Source organism: Rhinopithecus roxellana, chromosome 6 (genome assembly GCF_007565055.1).
Source record: "Rhinopithecus roxellana isolate Shanxi Qingling chromosome 6, ASM756505v1, whole genome shotgun sequence".
Lineage (NCBI taxonomy): Eukaryota > Metazoa > Chordata > Mammalia > Primates > Cercopithecidae > Rhinopithecus > Rhinopithecus roxellana.
Window position 1 is genome coordinate 115,760,688 of NC_044554.1, and position 10,861 is coordinate 115,771,548.

Sequence of the window (10,861 nt, forward strand, 5' to 3'; positions counted from 1 at the left end):
TTGTAAGTTTCCCACACAAAAAATTATATCCATAGGTGTAACTTAATGAGGTCCATAAATTTAGATATATTACAATAATAACTTTCAATGCCATTTTAAGTTGAGAATGTTTTTGTTTTTGTTTTTGGTGAATGTGCTTACTAGGACATATCATTAGCTAACTCTCTTTGTGTAGTTCCCCTTCTCCACAAAGTATATCACTTTGAATATAAGTCAGTAAGGCAGGTAAAGGAAATGAGAGTTTTTATATTTTTTAATAAATCTGTTTTGTTGTTGTTTTTTGGTAGGTATTGTATTCCTACCCCAAATGTTCACTACACAAAATGCTAATAAAGGAAGTATATGTTAAATGACTTAAGTGCGGTTTCAATGCCTCCTTCCATTAAAACTAGATTCAACCATTCTTGAAAAAAAGATAAACACAGCATACCTTTCTTAAATTTAATTTCTTTGTATAAATTTTAAAAACACAAAAGGCAAACAATGTTTTTATTACATTACTCTCATAAGGTAAAATGAGATTTAATAATTTAAAGGAAAGCTAAATATATTTAATTTAAATAAAGGATATATGTTGATTGTCATTAATGTTATTGATTGTGTTGAGTAGTACATTTACTTAACCATAATCTAAAACAATGCAAACACAAATTGGTCTAAGACACAAATTTATACAAGACTTTGAAAAAATATATATATATTTTTACTGAGTGACGGTATATAAACTGTAAAAGAAATTCACTTCTTGCTTAGGAAGGAACAGTAAACCTCAACTGAAGCATAATCATAACACAGCTTACTTATCCTCTTCTCTCAAAGTCACGTCCTCTAGCTGAGCAGAAGATTCAAAAAAAGGGTCACAGTTACGAAGTCTTGAAATTGAGTGAATGCCATTCAGTTTTGTTCTGCAGTTCTTCCAGGTAGTTTTCAAAGAGACTTAAAACTTACTGATTTCTTTTCTCACATTCAAACCCAAGTAGCAGTGGAAAATATCACATACAACCCCACCATCACCCCCATGTGACTTTTTTTTTTTTTTTTTTTTTTTTTTTTTTGTAACATGATTTCCCCAAAGATTTAGCTTCTTTTTAAATCCTAGGATCTTTTCACTTAATGTCAAAATATTTTCTCTAGGGCCTTGCAGAGATTAGTTCAACTGGTTTATGTGGTGAAAAATAGCTCTTAAGTAGACTAGTTTTTTAACTCATTCTTAATCTTCAAAGCACTGAGCGAAATCTGGCCTACTATTTCCTTGAAAAAAATTCCTGCAGTAAGATGAATAAGTTCTGGGGATCTAATGTACAGCAGCATGAATACAGTAAATAATACTGTATTGTTTACTTAACGTTTGCTAAGAGAATAGATCTTAAGTATCCTTACCACTCGCCTGCCCACAGACACACACACACAATGGTAACTGTGTGTGGTGATGAACATATTAATTTGATTGTAGTATCATTACACCATATATGTATATGGATACACATGTCAAATCATCACAATGTATACCTGGAATATATATGATTTTTAATTTGTCAATTATACCTCAAAATGCTGAAAAAAGTAAAAAAAAAAAAAAAAAAAAGTTCCTGCAATTCTTATTTCACCTAAATCATGCTGCTTTGAAATATTCCTTTATTAAACCATCATATTTATTTGCTTGGCAGGGGATTTATGTCCTGTTTGTTCAAACTTGTCCTTGAGTGATAAAATAATAAAGTTACCTATTTTTGTAGTATTATTCAGAATTTATTTTCATTTTATTATTAAAAATTGTTGACACAATATTTGCAACACAATGTCTTATTAAAGAAACACAGTTCTGCATTATAACACAAGGGTTTTCTTTACTTTTTTTTTTCTTAAAGAGTGGAAACCTCTTCTGAAGCTTACTATTGATGGGACACCATAAATACACATATCAGCAGTCTTTATAAAACAACCTTGTTGTTTAAATGTATAAAGACAAAACTACTAAGTATATCTGGCTTTGCTTGCCTCTAACAGTTTTTTGAGTAGCTTCCATTACAATGACAAACTGCTTTTGTGTCTTTTATTGTAATAGTGCATGGCCATGCTTGAGAAGATTGTAACTTTTCACCCTAACCTTCTCTTCCTCCATATCAAAACTCATATTTTAAAAACTCTATATTGAACTGTAAATGTCATGTAAATTCATAAACTCATAAAATATAAAGCAAAAGAACATAACATGAGAAAAAAATAAATAAATCACAATAAAATTCACGTCTGACCTAACAATCCTTGTTTTGCAATGATTTTAAAAAGCAGCTAACTATGGTGGTAATGGGGATGGCAAGTGAGTTGTGGCATGTGAAAATGCATTATGTAGAATCAAACTCCTATTTCTCATTAACCTGTAAAGGTTGTTCCCACCCACAAGCCAATCTGATGGATTAAGGAGAAATTGAGAACGGTAACTCTAGAGGGAAAGAGTGACATTATTGGCCCCTCCATGCAATACACAGCTTACAAACTGTCTCTCTGGGAATCTCACCTCATATCAAACACTGAGAATGGATATGACTACATGAACACAGTTTTAGTGTACATTTCCATGCCTGCTAAATGACTTCCATTAACTTGCTACCCGGGCTGCTTGGTCAATCTCCATCAGTACAAACTTTAACATCACACGGAACTCCAAACTAAAAAAGAAACAAAAAGCCAATAAACAAAAAGACAACTATCACTATCTCTCACAGAAATTACAGGGACATTTCATGGTGCCTTAGATTTCTTGTAAATCCCATTTGAATACCTTTCTCCCTCTCTAAATATGTACGTACATATTACTACATGTACTATATAGTAATATATACTATATATTATTTTAGCTATTACTATATATGTATATAATACCATCTTTGTATTGTGTAACACATCTATATATATATAGAAAGAAAAAGGGAGAGAGAAAACTATAGATTAAATGATAGTACTTCATCATTGTCAAGTTTTGTGATTTATATAATTGTACAGTGGTTAGGTAATGATATAAGAGAATGTCTGGAATTTGGGGGACAACTGGGCATGATATTTCTAAAATTACTCTCCAATGACTCAAGAGAGAGAAAGAATGCTAAATCCAATGAGCAAAATGTAAACAGTTAAGAAATCTGAGGAAATGTATATTGGTGTTCTTTATAAGAGTACTGGAACTTTTCTATAAGATTTTTTTTTTTTTTTTTTTTTTTTGAGATGGAATCTCACTCGGTTGCCCAGGCTGGAGTGCAGTAGCATGATCTTGGCTGACTACAACCTCTGCCTCCCAGGTTTAAGCAATTCTCCTGCTTCAGCCTCCTGACTAGCTGGGATTACAGGTGTGTACCACCACACCCGGCTAACTTTTATATTTTTTTTTAGTACAGATGAGGTTTTACCATGTTGGTCAGGCTAATCTCGAACTCCTGACCTCGTGATCCACCTGCCTTGGCCTCCCAAAGTGCTGGGATTACAGGCATGAGCCACTGTGCCTGGTCCTGTATAAGTTTTTATTTAAATCAAAATATAAGTCGTAAGGAATGAAAAGTCCACACATACATGAAGCCTTTAATAGTTCCCTTACATTTGTAGTATGTTACGTCTAACCACATTACTTTCTAAATTAACTACATACTTAATTTAGGAAGTGACTAAAGATATAAAAAGTTACTGCAAATTTTCATGCTAGTATTTAACAATAAGTATTTTTGAATTAATAAATTGAGGGTTACTTCCAGTCTAAAAAATACTTAGAATTAAACATTCCCTTTATTATTCCTTGGTGCTCAAGACATGTATTTGTCATAGCTTACATAATATTTTATAACAGTTTTATAGGTCTTAAGTCAGGCATTGTCATTATATATCATTCTTAAGAACTGAGTCAGATTCAGAGTGAATGTATAATACTTATTTAATCAATAAATGCATCAATGGATTTGTGTTTTTCTTTCATCATTTCATATCTAAAGAGAAAGTAATTAAAATTGATTCAATTATTTATTAAAATTTTCAGAGATTATTTAGACTTCCATAATGAATTAAACTGTGATAAATCTGGACAATGTTTGTGTTCTCATGAAGTGAAATGTAATTAAAAGTGAAGAGACCTAAGTTTTAGAATAATCATTAATGTCTTTAGAATTGGAATAGTCATCTTATCGAATATTCACCATTCCTTTATCACTAGTATAAGGACATAAAGCTAAACAATTATGAAGACTCCTTCCAGCTTTAAAATATTAATTAATATCATCAGAAGAACCATAAGCATGGGATATCCTAAGCATGTGGGCACACACACACACACACACAAGCAAACATACCTTAACTTTTTAAATAAAGAGCCTATTGTATTTCAGTTCCAGTCATATTTAACGATTATGCTGTTTAATAGTCCTCTAAGAACTCAAGCACATTTTGAGAAGTAAAAATAATTTAGGCAATTGTAATGTTAGATCTGAAAAGTCATAAATATACATTGTTTGCAGCATCAAGCTTTGTACTATTTGCAAAGTGATAGGTTTCAAAATTCTTGTTTGAAAAATAAACTGATCACTTTCTTTCTGAAGACACAAAGTGAAATTAAATAAAAGGGTATAATTCCACAAGAAACAAAATAAAAGCATTGTCATCAGGAGGAAAAACATTTCAACCAATTCTAAGTCCCAGACTGCAGATTAATGAATGTTAACCCAATATTGGGGACAAAGGAAAATGCAGCTTAAGTTCCTATAGAGGAGAATGGAGCCCAAAGCAAGGCATTCTCCCAATAACCTCAGAGATCAGGATTCAAAAATACCAGAAATAAGTCAGAAAGAATGTGAGACAGGACAGAAAACATAAATATGAATGAAATGGTATTTGGAATAGTAGACCCCTCACCCCCAACACTGATGCAAACCTCTCACGCAGAAAACTAAAATCTTCCCTCCAGGTAAAGTGAAACACAGTGAATAGCCCCTGAGTTGGGGAGAAGGCAAAGAGTTATTCATGTACTGTCATTTAGACATCCCTTACACAAAAGCTAGATTCATCTTCAAACTTGGAAGCATCAGTTTCCTGATCAGTAAGTCACACTAAAGTACACAGTGTTCTGAGACCTTTATTTTCTCGTTAAATATAAACAGAAAGTCACAATCACCATACATTTAAGGAAAGCCTGAAACATAGCATAGAAAGACAAGGTTACATGCACAAATACAATCTTCCTCAAACAAATATCTTTAGAGAGATTTGAAAAGACCTATTATTCATGAAGTGTGATGCTATTTAAAAGAGAAGAAGTGAGAGAGAGAAAAAACAAAGAGGGCAGGAGAGAGAGAGAAAAGAGGGAGGAGAGAGGCAGACAGCAGTAGGTGTCAGAAAATGAAAATGCTGAAGACCAATTAGTGAAAGGGGAAAATCTACAATATTCCCAAAAAAAGCATAAATGGATAACAGATTTTTTTGAGCATACAAGCATAAATGGATATATATAAGGGAAGACATAAAGGACATAAAAATCAGTTTAAGGTATCCAGCATATGTTTAATAAAGGTTCAAAAAGGGCAAATGAATGATCATGCCTCCATATTGAAAGGACACTCCAAAGTTCATGAAAAAAATGTATCAACCCTGAAACTATAACATGTTGTGAAATAGCATAAACCAAAAATAACAAAATTTTTAAAGTTTTTTTTTCTTTAACAGGAGGAAGAAAAATAAAGAGATATAATTGTTGAGGAAATAGCGACCTGCAATGTTATAAGAATTGAATTCACATCAGTATACTCATCAGCAACACTAGATTTCAGGTGCCAATGCAGTGATGTTTGTTACATTCTGAGACATTATTTTAGCCAAGTGTTCAGTACTCGATACCTTCAATTAAGTTTTAGCCAGAATGAAAATATTTTCAACACAAGAAGAATCAGAAAACTTCCTTCTATACATTCTGGCCTAGGAAATTACTTACGGTTATGCTTAGCAGTATAAGGATATAAATTATGTGAGAGAAGATCAGAAAGGAAGTGATATCACAGTTCCAGTTTCTATAACAGACCTGAATAAGATGGCAATCAGTCTACATTGAATATTAACACAGGTGTGTTACAATCTCCAGGTCAGAGGTAGGTGTTTGGTAAAAAAGAAAGAGAAGGGTATTCAAAATATTTCACTTTTTTTTTTAAAGTTTTTGGAACAACTTAGGACAGTCAATGCAAGGTAAAAAAGAGAAAGGAAGAAACCACAGGGATAAGAAGCTATATAGGAGATTAATGAAAGTTATAGAAGACTGTGTACATTGGCAGATAAACGACTTACATTGTTATACGAAGTAAACATTTTGTTCTGGTTTAACTAGAAATGATAACAATTTAGGCATGAAGGAGTTGAGGATCTTTGAGAAAGATCTCTCACAGGAGAGAAAATTAAGAAATCAAAAATTAGTTATTTAAGCATTTAGTTTTTAAATATAGAATTCAAAGGGGAATGAAGCAGGAAACTTTACTTTTTATTAAAAGTCTTTCTGCTTAAGCATTTGTAAATATTACTTTGATTATTCTTCAAATGAATTTTTCATGTGAAATAATCATTATCAATTTGCATTTTCTTATTTCATAACAAATTTGTTGACATTTGTACAGTGTCAAAAAGTGGCAAATATCATATATAATTGTAATATAAACAAATAAAACACATGAAATGGGTTTCTGAGTCACTTCTTGTACTCTTCTCAAAACACAATCACATTGCTTCGCTTTATCTAAAATCTTATTTTCCTGCATGGTTCTTTATAATTGCCAGCTGTTGTGATGTTTTGTTTTTTTTTTTAATTCATTATAAAACATTTTATATAATTCCAACACAAGCTAGAAGGCATTAATAGTCCTCAAGGTACAGAGACATAGCATTTCCTTCTGGAATATTCAAACTTTCCTTGAAAAATTAGGACAATTACTTGTTTAAAATATTTTCAGAAGATACTCCCACAAAAGCAATGATACATCATTTGCTTTAGCCTCACAAACTTTCTGGCATCATATTACAGTGTATTTATCAAATTCAGACATCCACTTTTATATCAATATCAAATTTAAAAACTAAATTCTCATAATCAGAAACCGAGGTCAGCCTGCCGGAATTAGCATTGAAGCTCACTTATAACCTGTGTTACCTTAAGCAAGTACTTGTTCTGTCCATTTCTGATTTCCTTTGTGAGGAACAGCATTAGTCACTTCTATTTCTGTGTACACTGTGAAGATTAGATGTAAATTGTTTGCACTGTGCCTGGCTCCGATTATGTCTGTAATTCATGGGAGGAGTGTTGTTGTCAATGTTGCTGCTGGTGGTACTGACAAAATTTATCTTCATCATTGAAAACCCCAACCTTTCAACAAAGCTTTTTGTATGTCCTAAGTGATAATTGATGGATATCACCAATTCTCCCTTCAAGCCAAAAATACCCATTACTGCAGAAACTAGTAGATAGTTATTCTAAAACAGATAACGTTATAGGAAATGCAGGGTATGGCCACAGAGCCATATAACTATGGTCCTTATGGCACCTATAAAATGCCTTCATAGCTAATTCCAAGTGAGTTGCTAATCAAGAGCTATCAGTCACTGAGAACAAGTATCAGGTAGCTGATGTCTTATAAAGGCAATGTACAGTTGATTATGTAAGTTCTGATGTATCTTAGAAAATGTTTCTTTTAGGCCGGGCGCGGTGGCTCAAGCCTGTAATCCCAGCACTTTGGGAGGCCGAGACGGGCGAATCACGAGGTCAGGAGATCGAGACCATCCTGGCTAACACGGTGAAACCCCGTCTCTACTAAAAATACAAAAAACTAGCTGGGCGAGGTGGCGGGCGCCTGTAGTCCCAGCTACTCGGGAGGCTGAGGCAGGAGAATGGCGTAAACCCGGGAGGCGGAGCTTGCAGTGAGCTGAGATCTGGCCACCGCACTCCAGTCCGGGCGACAGAGCGAGACTCCGCCTCAAAAAAAAAAAAAAAAAAAAAAAAAAAAAAAAAAAAAAAAAAAAGAAAATGTTTCTTTTATACTCATTTTACTGATGTCCACACAGTACAGAGACTCTCATATATTAAAGAGAAAATATATACTAATAGCAAAGTTTCCAGTTTACTCACAATACTCCTTATACATATGCAGAAAGTTTAATTTTCATTTTCCATAAAAGATATAAACATACTCATAGTTTCCTACCTTGCTAGGTTTTAAGGGGAGATATTAATATAAAATAGTTTAATCTGCCAACATATGATTTCATAGTTTTCACAATTATAAATTTCTATTTTCAATGAGTTAGTCACTTTCAAGGATGTATTCTGCCATTCAAATGCCTCATTCTGTTGTAATTTTCATCAAGATATGTCAGGACATACTGAGTCCTTCAACATTCTCATAGTAGCAGGGGATAAGAGGACCTTCAATCTTCTTTTGTTTTTTTAGCTCCCCTCCCATCGATACTGTGCTGTAGCTGGTGGAGTCTGGATCCCACGATGGTGATATTAAAATGTGATTTTCTGATTAGTCTTTGAAGGACAATATTCTGATGTCTACTTTTAGAGGCCATGGTGCAAAAACTATTTGTCCCTGGTCATGATGTACTCTGTCAAACTCGTGTTAGACTGTCTACAGGGCATGTGAGTTCTCCAGTTCCACGTCGACATGTCTAGATTCCCCATTTTCTTCTCTGTAAACAATTTTCTGGGATTCAGGACAAAGACCTTAGGTTTAACTGTTATGCCACCTCCATCAGCATACTGCACTTTTGCTTTGCATCATGCTCATGCTGAATATCAAGCTAAATAAGCTATATTTGCTAAAACTTGGGAAAGTAAATTTCCTAAAGGAAGTCACCATGTTTACAGAAACGTTTGTTTCTGCCTCAAATTCTTCAAATCCCAGCAACCTAGTACAGTATCTAGTACAGTATCTATCAGCAATAATTAATTAATAATAATTGACTGAATTGGTAGGTGGATCATTCAAGGCCAGAAATTCAAGAACAGCCTGCCCAACATGGCAAAAACCCGTCTCTAGTAAAAATACACAAATTATCCCAGTGTTGGGGGTGTGCACCTGTAATGCCAGCTACTCAGGAGGCTGAAGCAAGAGAATCACTTGAACCTGGTAGGTGGAAGTTGCATTGAGCAGAGATCTCGTGACTGCACTCCAGCCTGGGCAACAGAGCAAGACTCTATCTCAAAAAACAAACAAACAAACAAAAATGACGGAATCAATCACCCAATCAATAAGATCATGTGGCACCAAGCTAATTAATTGAGTAATGGAAAGAAACAGGATTATAAGTCACAATGAAAGTAAATAATAGTTTCAATATATACACAATTTCGCTTTGCTGCAACTATGAGCTCATTGAGATGGATCATTTCCAACCATGATGAAAAGCACAGCCCATTCATAATAGAGGGCAAATTAAGTGGTGTAAAAATGACATTAATATATGTAGAATTGAGTGAGGAAGTCTGACCTTAGGTACCACAGGGGAAATGGTTGCTGATATTGAAGTTGCCAAGAATTTTGGCAAGATAGAGATGACCATGGGAGTTATGAACTTGCTGATGAAGTCATTAAGGAGAAGGGATTTTATTTTGAGTGTTTGTTGCTAAAACACTAAATACAAAGATGCTGGTTTTAAGGATATGGTAAGTATTTTCAAAAAGTCACTGCTGATTGGCAGTGGCCAAAGTGTAGCCTATAATTAGCATGGGAGTCTACAGCAAAGAGGGCTAGAAAAGAAAGCAAAATTTCAATTAAAGTAAATAAGTTGAATTTGTTGTTTATAGAAATATTTGATGGTACAAGAAAATATATCTTAATAGTATACTGTTACTTTGAAGTTCATTGGAAAAATCCAGGAGTGGTTGTGAAGATGGGGAATAGAGTGAGATAAGCAGCGTAATAGAATAATGCTACAAATATTGAATAAATTATTTGAGAAGTAGAGTTTCTCTATGGTAAATAAGATGAAGAAAGCACAGGTAAAGGAAGAAATTAATAGTGGCAGGGGAAATAAAACAAACGCTAAGCAGAAGCTATATTAGTGGAGAATATTGGAGAAGTGACCAAACCCAGACAGTAAAGGTCTCACTTGTGAGCAAAATTGCTCATAACCCTTGTAATAAACTATCTCAAATAACTCATGAAATTTTGCATATATTGAACCATCGTCTTAGGAAGAGTCACAAACGCCTATGCTGTGATTAATGCTGCAACATTCATTAATTTGCTTTTGTAAATTAAGGGCTAATGAATTAAATGAAGGCAGCTGTCAGTTTTATTGTTTCAAACCCCAAATATGTGACAATACTCAATAAACATTTTTAATTAATGTTGAATAACTAAATCACTGAAGTATGTCTTTAATTAACAAATATAAGTAAATTCAAAATTAATGTATTTGTAAATGGACTCACAACTTAAATGCTGGTAAAATAGGGATACAACAATTTGCAATACAATTAAAATTATGAAATGTATCATATACACAAAAGAGTCAGGAAAGATCTACATCTTATTGTAATGATTTTCTAGACTGTAAAGTGCTAAGATGAAATTTTGATTTCCAAATTTTCTAAACTGAATCCCCAAGTAAAAGTCAACTTTTAAGATTTTTAACAGAAATCTTATTTTCCATTTTACTTTTTAGTCCACATAAAGTGCTATTTATCTCTGCCCTATCCTTCATTTAAACTCTTCTTGACACTTTAACATTTATTGTTTGCATAATACATTCTATTTCAAAACAGTTCCAAGAGTTTTCTTTATGATTTCCATAATTTCCCTGTGAGATAGGTAAGAATGTCATCCTCCTATGGGATTTTACAGAT